The 18,286-nt window shown below is 49.3% G+C and overlaps 7 non-coding genes across 7 annotated transcripts; all 7 read left to right on the forward strand.

Annotated features, from left to right (window-relative positions):
• The first annotated feature begins 2,366 nt into the window (after window positions 1–2,366).
• On the forward strand, window positions 2,367–2,440 carry Trnaa-agc (transfer RNA alanine (anticodon AGC)). Its single transcript has one exon. It is a non-coding gene; the product is annotated as a tRNA-Ala (tRNA).
• A 4,794-nt stretch (window positions 2,441–7,234) lies between these two features.
• Trnaa-agc (transfer RNA alanine (anticodon AGC)) lies at window positions 7,235–7,308 on the forward strand. Its single transcript has one exon. It is a non-coding gene; the product is annotated as a tRNA-Ala (tRNA).
• A 1,386-nt stretch (window positions 7,309–8,694) lies between these two features.
• On the forward strand, window positions 8,695–8,768 carry Trnaa-agc (transfer RNA alanine (anticodon AGC)). The gene has a single exon. It is a non-coding gene; the product is annotated as a tRNA-Ala (tRNA).
• Window positions 8,769–11,613: 2,845 nt separating this feature from the next.
• On the forward strand, window positions 11,614–11,687 carry Trnaa-agc (transfer RNA alanine (anticodon AGC)). The gene has a single exon. It is a non-coding gene; the product is annotated as a tRNA-Ala (tRNA).
• A 1,386-nt stretch (window positions 11,688–13,073) lies between these two features.
• On the forward strand, window positions 13,074–13,147 carry Trnaa-agc (transfer RNA alanine (anticodon AGC)). The gene has a single exon. It is a non-coding gene; the product is annotated as a tRNA-Ala (tRNA).
• A 1,385-nt stretch (window positions 13,148–14,532) lies between these two features.
• On the forward strand, window positions 14,533–14,606 carry Trnaa-agc (transfer RNA alanine (anticodon AGC)). The gene has a single exon. It is a non-coding gene; the product is annotated as a tRNA-Ala (tRNA).
• A 2,846-nt stretch (window positions 14,607–17,452) lies between these two features.
• Window positions 17,453–17,526, forward strand: Trnaa-agc (transfer RNA alanine (anticodon AGC)). Its single transcript has one exon. It is a non-coding gene; the product is annotated as a tRNA-Ala (tRNA).
• The last annotated feature ends 760 nt before the right edge of the window (window positions 17,527–18,286 follow it).

Consider the following 18,286-nt stretch of genomic DNA (forward strand, 5'->3'; position numbering starts at 1 on the left):
TTTCGTAGTACGATCAGTGCAAAGGGGACGCGGAAACTTGTTGTGTCCCAGTGTTTTGCAGTTGGACGACAAGAGTTTTACGCAGTAGCAAAGAGCGAGGCACTGAGTTGGCATGAACAATGGAGAGCACAATGGGGCTCGAGATGTGCTTGTTACCTCAGGTGCTGTGTGATTGTGGACAAGGAGTGAAATGGACCAATTTGTGACCGCCCTTTCAATTTAAGACGTTCAAAACAGACGGAATTTGCATTCGTAATACCAGAGCATCGAAACTACTTGGAACTCTTGTGTATATGAACGTGTCCGCGCCTTTGTATTCTGGTACCTTCGCCGCTACAAACCAACCAACCATCGTGTCCGTGCACATCAGAGTCGCAAAGAATGGAGAATAGCCCGGCTTGGTCGTGTGTGTAGCTGTAGCTCAGTTGGCAGATCGTTCGCTTAGCGTGTGAACGGTCTCGGGTTCAAGCCCCGGCTCCTCCAAGTTTTGTGGTCAGTGCATGGTAAGTGTTGGTCGCGGCGAACATAAACGCACGCAAGAAGTTGCAAAACCAGCGTCACAGACTGATATGATGTATACTCTCATAAGGAGAGCAAGGTGTAAGTGTGGGGACCGGCTGTTATCGTGGTGTCATCGAGTGCAGATCTGTCTTAGGTATCACGGCTTAACGTCATTGAAGTCTTGAGGTGGACAACACGTTCGTCTTACTCAGAGCGGTGTCTGAACTCTATTTTCGACGTTATGCGTGCCACTTTCATTGTGGCCAACTACGATTCGATACAGAATGCACGAAACCTGAAAGAGACCCTCACTGATACATAGAGAGTAGTGTTTGTCGGCGGAATAATGGGAGTGCAATGGTCTGTGACGTTGATATGACTGTATGTAGCACTACTAGTTATCGGGGGGGGTGGGCGTACCTCAGATGGTAAAGCGCTCGCTTAGCGTGCGAGAGGTACTGGGTCGATACCCAGCGCATCCAGAATTTTTAACACACCTACATGCGCACCTTGCCATGCGAGTGGAATAATTCCCAACCGACAGATACAAGCGAACGATTAGCATCCACAATTGCGCCGATTTCACGTAAATCCCACTGCACGTTCCTATTTTTTGCGTGAAGTCGGCTGCTACTGGTGTTGCTGGTTGTGACTGCTGATAACAGATGCCGTAGCAATCAATTCATGGAGTGAGTTGTATGTTTTGCGATAGTCTGTCTCTGACAAGGAAGCACAGGTGATATAGGTGCGAACCCAGGAAGCTTGCAGCCCCTCGCTGCCTGCAGACACAGAGCAGCCACACTAGAAGAGCGGCCTAAGCCGTAGGCGAAATGTGCTCATTCGCTTTGGCGCGACGTCGAACTATAAATAAGGCTGTCACTAGCGTGAGCGTTGCGTGAGCGTCGTGTAGAGTCGGAAAAGTCATCTGCATGGGTGATTGCCAAGTTTGGGGAGCGTTTCGTAGTACGATCAGTGCAAAGGGGACGCGGAAACTTATTGTGTCCAAGTGTTTTGCAGTTGGACGACAAGAGTTTTACGCAGTAGCAAAGAGCGAGGCACTGAGTTGGCATGAACAATGGAGAGCACAATGGGGCTCGAGATGTGCTTGTTACCTCAGGTGCTGTGTGAATGTCGACAAGGAGAGAAATGGACCAATTTGTGACCGCCCTTTCAATTTAAGACGTTCAAAACAGACGGAATTTGCATTCGTAATACCAGAGCATCGAAACTACTTGGAACTCTTGTGTATATGAACGTGTCCGCGCCTTTGTATTCTGGTACCTTCGCCGCTACAAACCAACCAACCATCGTGTCCGTGCACATCAGTGTCGCAAAGAATGGAGAATAGCCAGGCTTGGTCGTGTGTGTAGCTGTAGCTCAGTTGGCAGATCGTTCGCTTAGCGTGTGAACGGTCTCGGGTTCAAGCCCCGGCTCTTCCATGTTCTGTGGTCAGTGCATGGTAAGTGTTGGTCGCGGCGAACATAAACGCACGCAAGAAGTTGCAAAACCAGCGTCACAGACTGATATGATGTATACTGTCATAAGGAGAGCAAGATGTAAGTGTGGGGACCGGCTGTTATCGTGGTGTCATCGAGTGCAGATCTGTCTTAGGTATCACGGCTTAACGTCATTGAAGTCTAGAGGTGGACAACACGTTCGTCTTACTCAGAGCGGTGTCTGAACTCTATTTTCGACGTTATGCGTGCCACTTTCATTGTGGCCAACTACGATTCGATACAGAATGCACGAAACCTGAAAGACACCCTCACTGATACATAGAGAGTAGTGTTTGTCTGCGGAATAATGGGAGTGCAAGGGTCTGTGACGTTGATATGACTGTATGTAGCACTACTAGTTATCGGGGGGGTGGGCGTAGCTCAGATGGTAGAGCGCTCGCTTAGCGTGCGAGAGGTACTGGGATCGATACCCAGCGCCTCCAGAATTTTTAACACACCTACATGCGCACCTTGCCATGCAAGTGGAATAATTCCCAACCGGCAGAGGTGTGTAGGCAGATACAAGCGAACGATTAGCATCCACAATTGCGCCGATTTCACGTAAATCCCACTGCACGTTCCCATTCTTTGCGACCAGTCGGCTGCTACTGGTGTTGCTGGTAGCTCAGATGGTAGAGAGCTCGCTTAGCGTGCGAGAGGTACTGGGATCGATACCCAGCGCCTCCAGAATTGTTAACACACCTACATGCGCACCTTGCCATGCAAGTGGAATAATTCCCAACCGGCAGAGGTGTGTAGGCAGATACAAGAGAACGATTAGCATCCACAATTGCGCCGATTTCACGTAAATCCCACTGCACGTTCCCATTCTTTGCGACCAGTCGGCTGCTACTGGTGTTGCTGGTTGTGACTGCTGATAACAGATGCCGTAGCAATCAATTCATGGAGTGAGTTGTATGTTTTGCGATAGTCTGTCTCTGACAAAGAAGCACAGGTGATATAGGTGCGAACACAGGAAGCTTGCAGCCCCTCGCTGCCTGCAGACACAGAGCAGCCACACTAGAAGAGCGGCCTAAGCCGTAGGCGAAATGTGCTCATTCGCTTTGGCGCGACGTCGAACTATAAATAAGGCTGTCACTAGCGTGAGCGTCGTGTAAAGTCGGAAAAGTCATCTGCATGGGTGATTGCCAAGTTTGGGGAGCGTTTCGTAGTACGATCAGTGCAAAGGGGATGCGCAAACTTATTGTGTCCAAGTGTTTTGCAGTTGGACGACAAGAGTTTTACGCAGTAGCAAAGAGCGAGGCACTGAGTTGGCATGAACAATGGAGAGCACAATGGGGCTCGAGATGTGCTTGTTACCTCAGGTGCTGTGTGATTGTGGACAAGGAGAGAAATGGACCAATTTGTGACCGCCCTTTCAATTTAAGACGTTCAAAACAGACGGAATTTGCATTCGTAATACCAGAGCATCGAAACTACTTGGAACTCTTGTGTATATGAACGTGTCCGCGCCTTTGTATTCTGGTACCTTCGCCGCTACAAACCAACCAACCATCGTGTTCGTGCACATCAGGGTCGCAAAGAATGGAGAATAGCCAGGCTTGGTCGTGTGTGTAGCTGTAGCTCAGGTGGCAGATCGTTCGCTTAGCGTGTGAACGGTCTTGGGTTCAAGCCCCGGCTCCTCCATGTTTTGTGGTCAGTGCATGGTAAGTGTTGGTCGCGGCGAACATAAACGCACGCAAGAAGTTGCAAAACCAGCGTCACAGACTGATATGATGTATACTGTCATAAGGAGAGCAAGATGTAAGTGTGGGGAGCGGCTGTTATCGTGGTGTTATCGAGTGCAGATCTGTCTTAGGTATCACGGCTTAACGTGATTGAAGTCTAGAGGTGGACAACACGTTCGTCTTACTCAGAGCGGTGTCTGAACTCTATTTTTGACGTTATGCGTGCCACTTTCATTGTGGCCAACTACGATTCGATACAGAATGCACGAAACCTGAAAGACACCCTCACTGATACATAGAGAGTAGTGTTTGTCTGCGGAATAATGGGAGTGCAAGGGTCTGTGACGTTGATATGACTGTATGTAGCACTACTAGTTATCGGGGGGGAGGACGTAGCTCAGATGGTAGAGCGCTCGCTTAGTGTGCGAGAGGTACTGGGATCGATACCCAGCGCCACCAGAGTTTTTGACACATCTACATGCGCACCTTGCCATGTAAGTGGAATAATTCCCAACCGGCAGAGGTGTGTAGGCAGATACAAGAGAACGATTAGCATCCACAATTGCGCCGATTTCACGTAAATCCCACTGCACGTTCCCATTCTTTGCGACCAGTCGGCTGCTACTGGTGTTGCTGGTAGCTCAGATGGTAGAGCGCTCGCTTAGCGTGCGAGAGGTACTGGGATCGATACCCAGCGCCTCCAGAATTTTTAACACACCTACATGCGCACCTTGCCATGCAAGTGGAATAATTCCCAACCGGCAGAGGTGTGTAGGCAGATACAAGAGAACGATTAGCATCCACAATTGCGCCGATTTCACGTAAATCCCACTGCACGTTCCCATTCTTTGCGACCAGTCGGCTGCTACTGGTGTTGCTGGTTGTGACTGCTGATAACAGATGCCGTAGCAATCAATTCATGGAGTGAGTTGTATGTTTTGCGATAGTCTGTCTCTGACAAGGAAGCACAGGTGATATAGGTGCGAACACAGGAAGCTTGCAGCCCCTCGCTACCTGCAGACACAGAGCAGCCACACTAGAAGAGCGGCCTAAGCCGTAGGAGAAATGTGCTCATTCGCTTTGGCGCGACGTCGAACTATAAATAAGGCTGTTACTAGCGTGAGCGTCGTGTAAAGTCGGAAAAGTCATCTGCATGGGTGATTGCCAAGTTTGATGAGCGTTTCGTAGTACGATCAGTGCAAAGGGGACGCGGAAACTTGTCGTGTCCCAGTGTTTTGCAGTTGGACGACAAGAGTTTTACACAGTAGCAAAGAGCGAGGCACTGAGTTGGCATGAACAATGGAGAGCACAATGGGGCTCGAGATGTGCTTGTTACCTCAGGTGCTGTGTGATTGTGGACAAGGAGTGAAATGGACCAATTTGTGACCGCCCTTTCAATTTAAGACGTTCAAAACAGACGGAATTTGCATTCGTAATACCAGAGCATCGAAACTACTTGGAACTCTTGTGTATATGAACGTGTCCTCGCCTTTGTATTCTGGTACCTTCGCCGCTACAAACCAACCAACCATCGTGTCCGTGCACATCAGTGTCGCTAAGAATGGAGAATAGCCAGGCTTGGTCGTGTGTGTAGCTGTAGCTCAGTTGGCAGATCGTTCGCTTAGCGTGTGAACGGTCTCGGGTTCAAGCCCTGGCTCTTCCATGTTTTGTGGTCAGTGCATGGTAAGTGTTGGTCGCGGCGAACATAAACGCACGCAAGAAGTTGCAAAACCAGCGTCACAGACTGATATGATGTATACTGTCATAAGGAGAGCAAGATGTAAGTGTGGGGACCGGCTGTTATCGTGGTGTCATCGAGTGCAGATCTGTCTTAGGTATCACGGCTTAACGTCATTGAAGTCTAGAGGTGGACAACACGTTCGTCTTACTCAGAGCGGTGTCTGAACTCTACTTTCGACGTTATGCGTGCCACTTTCATTGTGGCCAACTACGATTCGATACAGAATGCACGAAACCTGAAAGACACCCTCACTGATACATAGAGAGTAGTGTTTTTCTGCGGAATAATGGGAGTGCAAGGGTCTGTGACGTTGATATGACTGTATGTAGCACTACTAGTTATCGGGGGGGTGGGCGTAGCTCAGATGGTAGAGCGCTCGCTTAGCGTGCGAGAGGTACTTGGATCGATACCCAGCGCCTCCAGAATTTTTAACACACCTACATGCGCACCTTGCCATGCAAGTTGAATAATTCCCAACCGGCAGAGGTGTGTAGGCAGATACAAGAGAACGATTAGCATCCACAATTGCGCCGATTTCACGTAAATCCCACTGCACGTTCCCATTCTTTGCGACCAGTCGGCTGCTACTGGTGTTGCTGGTTGTGACTGCTGATAACAGATGCCGTAGCAATCAATTCATGGAGTGAGTTGTATGTTTTGCGATAGTCTGTCTCTGACAAGGAAGCACAGGTGATATAGGTGCGAACACAGGAAGCTTGCAGCCCCTCGCTGCCTGCAGACACAGAGCAGCCACACTAGAAGAGCGGCCTAAGCCGTAGGCGAAATGTGCTCATTCGCTTTGGCGCGACGTCGAACTATAAATAAGGCTGTCACTAGCGTGAGCGTCGTGTAAAGTCGGAAAAGTCATCTGCATGGGTGATTGCCAAGTTTGGGGTGCGTTTCGTAGTACGATCAGTGCAAAGGGGATGCGCAAACTTATTGTGTCCAAGTGTTTTGCAGTTGGACGACAAGAGTTTTACGCAGTAGCAAAGAGCGAGGCACTGAGTTGGCATGAACAATGGAGAGCACAATGGGGCTCGAGATGTGCTTGTTACCTCAGGTGCTGTGTGATTGTCGACAAGGAGAGAAATGGACCAATTTGTGACCGCCCTTTCAATTTAAGACGTTCAAAACAGACGGAATTTGCATTCGTAATACCAGAGCATCGAAACTACTTGGAACTCTTGTGTATATGAACGTGTCCGCGCCTTTGTATTCTGGTACCTTCGCCGCTACAAACCAACCAACCATCGTGTCCGTCCACATCAGAGTCGCAAAGAATGGAGAATAGCCAGGCTTGGTCGTGTGTGTAGCTGTAGCTCAGATGGCAGATCGTTCGCTTAGCGTGTGAACGGTCTCGGGTTCAAGCCCCGGCTCCTCCATGTTTTGTGGTCTGTGCATAGTAAGTGTTGGTCGCGGCGAACATAAACGCATGCAAGAAGTTGCAAAACCAGCGTCACAGACTGATATGATGTATACTGTCATAAGGAGAGCAAGATGTAAGTGTGGGGACCAGCTGTTATCGTGGTGTCATCGAGTGCAGATCTGTCTTAGGTATCACGGCTTAACGTCATTGAAGTCTAGAGGTGGACAACACGTTCGTCTTACTCAGAGCGGTGTCTGAACTCTATTTTCGACGTTATGCGTGCCACTTTCATTGTGGCCAACTACGATTCGATACAGAATGCACGAAACCTGAAAGACACCCTCACTGATACATAGAGAGTAGTGTTTGTCTGCGGAATAATGGGAGTGCAAGGGTCTGTGACGTTGATATGACTGTATGTAGCACTTCTAGTTATCGGGAGGGTGGGCGTAGCTCAGATGGTAGAGCGCTCGCTTAGCGTGCGAGAGGTACTGGGATCGATACCCAGCGCCTCCAGAATTTTTAACACACCTACATGCGCACCTTGCCATGCAAGTGGAATAATTCCCAACCGGCAGAGGTGTGTAGGCAGATACAAGAGAACGATTAGCATCCACAATTGCGCCGATTTCACGTAAATCCCACTGCACGTTCCCATTCTTTGCGACCAGTCGGCTGCTACTGGTGTTGCTGGTTGTGACTGCTGATAACAGATGCCGTAGCAATCAATTCATGGAGTGAGTTGTATGTTTTGCGATAGTCTGTCTCTGACAAGGAATCACAGGTGATATAGGTGCGAACACAGGAAGCTTGCAGCCCCTCGCTGCCTGCAGACACAGAGCAGCCACACTAGAAGAGCGCCCTAAGCCGTAGGCGAAATGTGCTCATTCGCTTTGGCGCGACGTCGAACTATAAATAAGGCTGTCACTAGCGTGAGCGTCGTGTAAAGTCGGAAAAGTCATCTGCATGGGTGATTGCCAAGTTTGGGGAGCGTTTCGTAGTACGATCAGTGCAAAGGGGACGCGGAAACTTGTTGTGTCCAAGTGTTTTGCAATTGGACGACAAGAAATTTACACAGTAGCAAAGAGCGAGGCACTGAGTTGGCATGAACAATGGAGAGCACAATGGGGCTCGAGATATGCTTGTTACCTCAGGTGCTGTGTGATTGTCGACAAGGAGTGAAATGGACCAATTTGTGACCGCCCTTTCAATTTAAGACGTTCAAAACAGACGGAATTTGCATTCGTAATACCAGAGCATCGAAACTACTTGGAACTCTTGTGTATATGAACGTGTCCGCGCCTTTGTATTCTGGTACCTTCGCCGCTACAAACCAACCAACCATCGTGTCCGTGCACATAAGAGTCGCAAAGAATGGAGAATAGCCAGGCTTGGTCGTGTGTGTAGCTGTAGCTCAGGTGGCAGATCGTTCGCTTAGCGTGTGAACGGTCTCGGGTTCAAGCCCCGGCTCCTCCATGTTTTGTGGTCAGTGCATGGTAAGTGTTGGTCGCGGCGAACATAAACGCACGCAAGAAGTTGCAAAACCACCGTCACAGACTGATATGATGTATACTGCCATAAGGAGAGCGAGGTGTAAGTGTGGGGACCGGCTGTTATCGTGGTGTCATCGAGTGCAGATCTGTCTTAGGTATCACGGCTTAACGTCATTGAAGTCTAGAGGTGGACAACACGTTCGTCTTACTCAGAGCGGTGTCTGAACTCGATTTTCGACGTTATGCGTGCCACTTTCATTGTGGCCAACTACGATTCGATACAGAATGCACGAAACCTGAAAGACACCCTCACTGATACATAGAGAGTAGTGTTTGTCTGCGGAATAATGGGAATGCAGTGGTCTGTGACGTTGATATGACTGTATGTCGCACTACTAGTTATCGGGGGGGTGGGCGTAGCTCAGATGGTAGAGCGCTCGCTTAGCGTGCGAGAGGTACTGGGATCGATACCCAGCGCCTCCAGAATTTTTAACACACCTACATGCGCACCTTGCCATGCAAGTGGAATAATTCCCAACCGGCAGAGGTATGTAGGCAGATACAAGAGAACGATTAGCATCCACAATTGCGCCGATTTCACGTAAATCCCACTGCACGTTCCCATTCTTTGCGACCAGTCGTCTGCTACTGGTGTTGCTGGTTGTGACTGCTGATAACAGATGCCGTAGCAATCAATTCATGGAGTGAGTTGTATGTTTTGCGATAGTCTGTCTCTGACAAGGAAGCACAGGTGATATAGGTGCGAACACAGGAAGCTTGCAGCCCCTCGCTGCCTGCAGACACAGAGCAGCCACACTAGAAGAGCGGCCTAAGCCGTAGGCGAAATGTGCTCATTCGCTTTGGCGCGACGTCGAACTATAAATAAGGCTGTCACTAGCGTGAGCGTCGTGTAAAGTCGGAAAAGTCATCTGCATGGGTGATTTCCAAGTTTGGGGAGCGTTTCGTAGTACGATCAGTGCAAAGGGGACGCGGAAACTTGTTGTGTCCCAGTATTTGCAGTTGGACGACAAGAGTTTTACACAGTAGCAAAGAGCGAGGCACTGAGTTGGCATGAACAATGGAGAGCACAATGGGGCTCGAGATGTGCTTGTTACCTCAGGTGCTGTGTGATTGTCGACAAGGAGTGAAATGGACCAATTTGTGACCGCCCTTTCAATTTAAGACGTTCAAAACAGACGGAATTTGCATTCGTAATACCAGAGCATCGAAACTACTTGGAACTCTTGTGTATATGAACGTGTCCGAGCCTTTGTATTCTGGTACCTTCGCCGCTACCAACCAACCAACCATCGTGTCCGTGCACATCAGAGTCGCAAAGAATGGAGAATAGCCAGGCTTGGTCGTGTGTGTAGCTGTAGCTCAGGTGGAAGATCGTTCGCTTAGCGTGTGAACGGTCTCGGGTTCAAGCCCCGGCTCCTCCATGTTTTGTGGTCATTGCATGGTAAGTGTTGGTCGCGGCGAACATAAACGCACGCAAGAAGTTGCAAAACCAGCGTCACAGACTGATATGATGTATACTGTCATAAGGAGAGCAAGGTGTAAGTGTGGGGACCGGCTGTTATCGTGGTGTCATCGAGTGCAGATCTGTCTTAGGTATCACGGCTTAACGTCATTGAAGTCTAGAGGTGGACAACACGTTCGTCTTTCTCAGAGCGGTGTCTGAACTCTATTTTCGACGTTATGCGTGCCACTTTCATTGTGGCCAACTACGATTCGATACAGAATGCACGAAACCTGAAAGACACCCTCACTGATACATAGAGAGTAGTGTTTGTCTGCGGAATAATGGGAGTGCAAGGGTCTGTGACATTGATATGACTGTATGTAGCACTACTAGTTATCGGGGGGGTGGGCATAGCTCAGATGGTAGAGCGCTCTCTTAGCGTGCGAGAGGTACTGGGATCGATACGCAGCGCCTCCAGAATTTTTAACACACCTACATGCGCACCTTGCGATGCAAGTGGAATAATTCCCAACCGGCAGAGGTGTGTAGGCAGATACAAGAGAACGATTAGCATCCACAATTGCGCCGATTTCACGTAAATCCCACTGCACGTTCCCATTCTTTGCGTGCAGTCGGCTGCTACTGGTGTTGCTGGTTGTGACTGCCGATAACAGATGCCGTAGCAATCAATTCATGGAGTGAGTTGTATGTTTTGCGATAGTCTGTCTCTGACAAGGAAGCACAGGTGATATAGGTGCGAACACAGGAAGCTTGCAGCCCCTCGCTGCCTGCAGACACAGAGCAGCCACACTAGAAGAGCGGCCTAAGCCGTAGGCGATATGTGCTCATTCGCTTTGGCGCGACGTCGAACTATAAATAAGGCTGTCACTAGCGTGAGCGTCGTGTAAAGTCGGAAAAGTCATCTGCATGGGTGATTGCCAAGTTTGGGGAGCGTTTCGTAGTACGATCAGTGCAAAGGGGACGCGGAAACTTGTTGTGTCCCAGTGTTTTGCAGTTGGACGACTAGAGTTTTACACAGTAGCAAAGAGCGAGGCATTGAGTTGGCATGAACAATGGAGAGCACAATGGGGCTCGAGATGTGCTTGTTACCTCAGGTGCTGTGTGATTGTGGACAAGGAGTGAAATGGACCAATTTGTGACCGCCCTTTCAATTTAAGACGTTCAAAACAGACGGAATTTGCATTCGTAATACCAGAGCATCGAAACTACTTGGAACTCTTGTGTATATGAACGTGTCCGCGCCTTTGTATTCTGGTACCTTCGCCGCTACAAACCAACCAACCATCGTGTTCGTGCACATCAGAGTCGCAAAGAATGGAGAATAGCCAGGCTTGGTCGTGTGTGTAGCTGTAGCTCAGTTGGCAGATCGTTCGCTTAGCGTGTGAACGTTCTCGGGTTCAAGCCCCGGCTCCTCCATGTTTTGTGGTCAGTGCATGGTAAGTGTTGGTCGCGGCGAACATAAACGCACGCAAGAAGTTGCAAAACCAGCGTCACAGACTGATATGATGTATACTGTCATAAGGAGAGCAAGGTGTAAGTGTGGGGACCGGCTGTTATCTTGGTGTCATCGAGTGCAGATCTGTCTTAGGTATCACGGCTTAACGTCATTGAAGTCTAGAGGTGGACAACACGTTCGTCTTACTCAGAGCGGTGTCTGAACTCTATTTTCGACGTTATGCGTGCCACTTTCATTGTGGCCAACTACGATTCGATACAGAATGCACGAAACCTGAAAGACACCCTCACTGATACATAGAGAGTAGTGTTTGTCTGCGGAATAATGGGAGTGCAAGGGTCTGTGACGTTGATATGACTGTATGTAGCACTACTAGTTATCGGGGGGGTGGGCGTAGCTCAGATGGTAGAGCGCTCGCTTAGCGTGCGAGAGGTACTGGGATCGATACCCAGCGCCTCCAGAATTTTTAACACACCTACATGCGCACCTTGCCATGCAAGTGGAATAATTCCCAACCGGCAGAGGTGTGTAGGCAGATACAAGCGAACGATTAGCATCCACAATTGCGCCGATTTCACGTAAATCCCACTGCACGTTCCCATTCTTTGCGTGCAGTCGGCTGCTACTGGTGTTGCTGGTTGTGACTGCTGATAACAGATGCCGTAGCAATCAATTCATGGAGTGAGTTGTATGTTTTGCGATAGTCTGTCTCTGACAAGGAAGCACAGGTGATATAGGTGCGAACACAGGAAGCTTGCAGCCCCTCGCTGCCTGCAGACACAGAGCAGCCACACTAGAAGAGCGGCCTAAGCCGTAGGCAATATGTGCTCATTCGCTTTGGCGCGACGTCGAACTATAAATAAGGCTGTCACTAGCGTGAGCGTCGTGTAAAGTCGGAAAAGTCATCTGCATGGGTGATTGCCAAGTTTGGGGAGCGTTTCGTAGTACGATCAGTGCAAAGGGGACGCGGAAACTTGTTGTGTCCCAGTGTCTTGCAGTTGGACGACTAGAGTTTTACACAGTAGCAAAGAGCGAGGCACTGAGTTTGCATGAACAATGGAGAGCACAATGGGGCTCGAGATGTGCTTGTTACCTCAGGTGCTGTGTGATTGTGGACAAGGAGTGAAATGGACCAATTTGTGACCGCCCTTTCAATTTAAGACGTTCAAAACAGACGGAATTTGCATTCGTAATACCAGAGCATCGAAACTACTTGGAACTCTTGTGTATATGAACGTGTCCGCGCCTTTGTATTCTGGTACCTTCGCCGCTACAAACCAACCAACCATCGTGTCCGTGCACATCAGAGTCGCAAAGAATGGAGAATAGCCAGGCTTGGTCGTGTGTGTAGCTGTAGCTCAGGTGGCAGATCGTTCGCTTAGCGTGTGAACGGTCTCGGGTTCAAGCCCCGGCTCCTCCATGTTTTGTGGTCAGTGCATGGTAAGTGTTGGTCGCGGCGAACATAAACGCACGCAAGAAGTTGCAAAACCAGCGTCACAGACTGATATGATGTATACTGTCATAAGGAGAGCAAGGTGTAAGTGTGGGGACCGGCTGTTATCGTGGTGTCATCGAGTGCAGATCTGTCTTAGGTATCACGGCTTAACGTCATTGAAGTCTAGAGGTGGACAACACGTTCGTCTTACTCAGAGCGGTGTCTGAACTCTATTTTCGACGTTATGCGTGCCACTTTCATTGTGGCCAACTACGATTCGATACAGAATGCACGAAACCTGAAAGACACCCTCACTGATACATAGAGAGTAGTGTTTGTCTGCGGAATAATGGGAGTGCAAGGGTCTATGACGTTGATATGACTGTATGTAGCACTACTAGTTATCTGGGGGGTGGGCGTAGCTCAGATGGTAGAGCGCTCGCTTAGCGTGCGAGAGGTACTGGGATCGATACCCAGCGCCTCCAGAATTTTTAACACACCTACATGCGCACCTTGCCATGCAAGTGGAATAATTCCCAACCGGCAGAGGTGTGTAGGCAGATACAAGAGAACGATTAGCATCCACAATTGCGCCGATTTCACGTAAATCCCACTGCACGTTCCCATTCTTTGCGACCAGTCGGCTGCTACTGATGTTGCTGGTTGTGACTGCTGATAACAGATGCCGTAGCAATCAATTCATGGAGTGAGTTGTATGTTTTGCGATAGTCAGTCTCTGACAAGGAAGCACAGGTGATATAGGTGCGAACACAGGAAGCTTGCAGCCCCTCGCTGCCTGCAGACACAGAGCAGCCACACTAGAAGAGCGGCCTAAGCCGTAGGCGAAATGTGCTCATTCGCTTTGGCGCGACGTCGAACTATAAATAAGGCTGTCACTAGCGTGAGCGTCGTGTAAAGTCGGAAAAGTCATCTGCATGGGTGATTTCCAAGTTTGGGGAGCGTTTCGTAGTACGATCAGTGCAAAGGGGACGCGGAAACTTGTTGTGTCCCAGTATTTGCAGTTGGACGACAAGAGTTTTACACAGTAGCAAAGAGCGAGGCACTGAGTTGGCATGAACAATGGAGAGCACAATGGGGCTCGAGATGTGCTTGTTACCTCAGGTGCTGTGTGATTGTGGACAAGGAGTGAAATGGACCAATTTGTGACCGCCCTTTCAATTTAAGACGTTCAAAACAGACGGAATTTGCATTCGTAATACCAGAGCATCGAAACTACTTGGAACTCTTGTGTATATGAACGTGTCCGCGCCTTTGTATTCTGGTACCTTCGCCGCTACAAACCAACCAACCATCGTGTCCGTGCACATCAGAGTCGCAAAGAATGGAGAATAGCCAGGCTTGGTCGTGTGTGTAGCTGTAGCTCAGGTGGCAGATCGTTCGCTTAGCGTGTGAACGGTCTCGGGTTCAAGCCCCGGCTCCTCCATGTTTTGTGGTCAGTGCATGGTAAGTGTTGGTCGCGGCGAACATAAACGCACGCAAGAAGTTGCAAAACCAGCGTCACAGACTGATATGATGTATACTGTCATAAGGAGAGCAAGGTGTAAGTGTGGGGACCGGCTGTTATCGTGGTGTCATCGAGTGCAGATCTGTCTTAGGTATCACGGCTTAACGTCATTGAAGTCTAGAGGTGGACAACACGTTCGTCTTACTCAGAGCGGTGTCTGAACTCTATTTTCGACGTTATGCGTGCCACTTTCATTGTGGCCAACTACGATTCGATACAGAATGCACGAAACCTGAAAGACACCCTCACTGATACATAGAGAGTAGTGTTTGTCTGCGGAATAATGGGAGTGCAAGGGTCTATGACGTTGATATGACTGTATGTAGCACTACTAATTATCTGCGGGGTGGGCGTAGCTCAGATGGTAGAGCGCTCGCTTAGCGTGCGAGAGGTACTGGGATCGATACCCAGCGCCTCCGGAATTTTTAACACACCTACATGCGCACCTTGCCATGCAAGTGGAATAATTCCCAACCGGCAGAGGTGTGTAGGCAGATACAAGAGAACGATTAGCATCCACAATTGCGCCGATTTCACGTAAATCCCACTGCACGTTCCCATTCTTTGCGACCAGTCGGCTGCTACTGGTGTTGCTGGTTGTGACTGCTGATAACAGATGCCGTAGCAATCAATTCATGGAGTGAGTTGTATGTTTTGCGATAGTCTGTCTCTGACAAGGAAGCACAGGTGATATAGGTGCGAACACAGGAAGCTTGCAGCCCCTCGCTGCCTGCAGACACAGAGCAGCCACACTAGAAGAGCGGCCTAAGCCGTAGGCGAAATGTGCTCATTCGCTTTGGCGCGACGTCGAACTATAAATAAGGCTGTCACTAGCGTGCGCGTCGTGTAAAGTCGGAAAAGTCATCTGCATGGGTGATTTCCAAGTTTGGGGAGCGTTTCGTAGTACGATCAGTGCAAAGGGGACGCGGAAACTTGTTGTGTCCCAGTATTTGCAGTTGGACGACAAGAGTTTTACACAGTAGCAAAGAGCGAGGCACTGAGTTGGCATGAACAATGGAGAGCACAATGGGGCTCTAGATGTGCTTGTTACCTCAGGTGCTGTGTGATTGTGGACAAGGAGTGAAATGGACCAATTTGTGACCGCCCTTTCAATTTAAGACGTTCAAAACAGACGGAATTTGCATTCGTAATACCAGAGCATCGAAACTACTTGGAACTCTTGTGTATATGAACGTGTCCGCGCCTTTGTATTCTGGTACCTTCGCCGCTACAAACCAACCAACCATCGTGTCCGTGCACATCAGAGTCGCAAAGAATGGAGAATAGCCAGGCTTGGTCGTGTGTGTAGCTGTAGCTCAGGTGGAAGATCGTTCGCTTAGCGTGTGAACGGTCTCGGGTTCAAGCCCCGGCTCCTCCATGTTTTGTGGTCAGTGCATGGTAAGTGTTGGTCGCGGCGAACATAAACGCACGCAAGAAGTTGCAAAACCAGCGTCACAGACTGATATGATGTATACTGTCATAAGGAGAGCAAGGTGTAAGTGTGGGGACCGGCTGTTATCGTGGCGTCATCGAGTGCAGATCTGTCTTAGGTATCACGGCTTAACGTCATTGAAGTCTAGAGGTGGACAACACGTTCGTCTTACTCAGAGCGGTGTCTGAACTCTATTTTCGACGTTATGCGTGCCACTTTCATTGTGGCCAACTACGATTCGATACAGAATGCACGAAACCAGAAAGACACCCTCACTGATACATAGAGAGTAGTGTTTGTCTGCGGAATAATGGGAGTGCAAGGGTCTGTGACGTTGATATGACTGTATGTAGCACTACTAGCTATCGGGGGGGTGGGCATAGCTCAGATGGTAGAGCGCTCTCTTAGCGTGCGAGAGGTACTGGGATCGATACCCAGCGCCTCCAGAATTTTTAACACACCTACATGCGCACCTTGCCATGCAAGTGGAATAATTCCCAACCGGCAGAGGTGTGTAGGCAGATACAAGAGAACGATTAGCATCCACAATTGCACCGATTTCACGTAAATCCCACTGCACGTTCCCATTCTTTGCGTGCAGTCGGCTGCTACTGGTGTTGCTGGTTGTGACTGCTGATAACAGATGCCGTAGCAATCAATTCATGGAGTGAGTTGTATGTTTTGCGATAGTCTGTCTCTGACAAGGAAGCACAGGTGATATAGGTGCGAACACAGGAAGCTTGCAGCCCCTCGCTGCCTGCAGACACAGAGCAGCCACACTAGAAGAGCGGCCTAAGCCGTAGGCGATATGTGCTCATTCGCTTTGGCGCGACGTCGAACTATAAATAAGGCTGTCACTAGCGTGAGCGTCGTGTAAAGTCGGAAAAGTCATCTGCATGGGTGATTGCCAAGTTTGGGGAGCGTTTCGTAGTACGATCAGTGCAAAGGGGACGCGGAAACTTGTTGTGTCCCAGTGTTTTGCAGTTGGACGACTAGAGTTTTACACAGTAGCAAAGAGCGAGGCACTGAGTTGGCATGAACAGTGGAGAGCACAATGGGGCTCGAGATATGCTTGTTACCTCAAGTGCTGTGTGATTGTGGACAAGGAGTGAAATGGACCAATTTGTGACCGCCCTTTCAATTTAAGACGTTCAAAACAGACGGAATTTGCATTCGTAATACCAGAGCATCGAAACTACTTGGAACTCTTGTGTATATGAACGTGTCCGCGCCTTTGTATTCTGGTACCTTCGCCGCTACAAACCAACCAACCATCGTGTCCGTGCACATCAGAGTCGCAAAGAATGGAGAATAGCCAGGCTTGGTCGTGTGTGTAGCTGTAGCTCAGGTGGCAGATCGTTCGCTTTGCGTGTGAATGGTCTCGGGTTCAAGCCCCGGCTCCTCAATGTTTTGTGGTCAGTGCATGGTAAGTGTTGGTCGCGGCGAACATAAACGCACGCAAGAAGTTGCAAAACCAGCGTCACAGACTGATATGATGTATACTGTCATAAGGAGAGCAAGATGTAAGTGTGGGGACCGGCTGTAATCGTGGTGTCATCGAGTGCAGATCTGTCTTAGGTATCACGGCTTAACGTCATTGAAGTCTAGAGGTGGACAACACGTTCGTCTTACTCAGAGCGGTGTCTGAACTCTATTTTCGACGTTATGCGTGCCACTTTCATTGTGGCCAACTACGATTCGATACAGAATGCACGAAACCTGAAAGACACCCTCACTGATACATAGAGAGTAGTGTTTGTCTGCGGAATAATGGGAGTGCAAGGGTCTGTGACGTTGATATGACTGTATGTAGCACTACTAGTTATCGGGGGGGGTGGGCGTAGCTCAGATGGTAGAGCGCTCGCTTAGCGTGCGAGAGGTACTGGGATCGATACCCAGCGCCTCCAGAATTTTTAACACAGGTACATGCGCACCTTTCCATGCAAGTGGAATAATTCCCAACCGGCAGAGGTGTGTAGGCAGATACAAGCGAACGATTAGCATCCACAATTGTGCCGATTTCACGTAAATCCCACTGCACGTTCAAATTCTTTGCGTGCAGTCGGCTGCTACTGGTGTTGCTGGTTGTGACTGCTGATAACAGATGCCGTAGCAATCAATTCATGGAGTGAGTTGTATGTTTTGCGATAGTCTGTCTCTGACAAGGAAGCACAGGTGATATAAGTGCGAACACAGGAAGCTTGCAGCCCCTCGCTGCCTGCAGACACAGAGCAGCCACACTAGAAGAGCGGCCTAAGCCGTAGGCGAAATGTGGTCATTCGCTTTGGCGCGACGTCGAACTACAAATAAGGCTGTCACTAGCGTGAGCGTTGCGTGAGCGTCGTGTAAAGTCGGAAAAGTCATCTGCATGGGTGATTGCCAAGTTTGGGGAGCGATTCGTAGTACGATCAGTGCAAAGGGGACGCGGAAACTTGTTGTGTCCCAGTGTTTTGCAGTTGGACGACAAGAGTTTTACACAGTAGCAAAGAGCGAGGCACTGAGTTGGCATGAACAATGGAGAGCACAATGGGGCTCGAGATGTGCTTGTTACCTCAGGTGCTGTGTGATTGTGGACAAGGAGTGAAATGGACCAATTTGTGACCGCCCTTTCAATTTAAGGCGTTCAAAACAGACGGAATTTGCATTCGTAATACCAGAGCATCGAAA

Source organism: Schistocerca gregaria, chromosome 3 (assembly GCF_023897955.1).
Source record: "Schistocerca gregaria isolate iqSchGreg1 chromosome 3, iqSchGreg1.2, whole genome shotgun sequence".
NCBI lineage: Eukaryota > Metazoa > Arthropoda > Insecta > Orthoptera > Acrididae > Schistocerca > Schistocerca gregaria.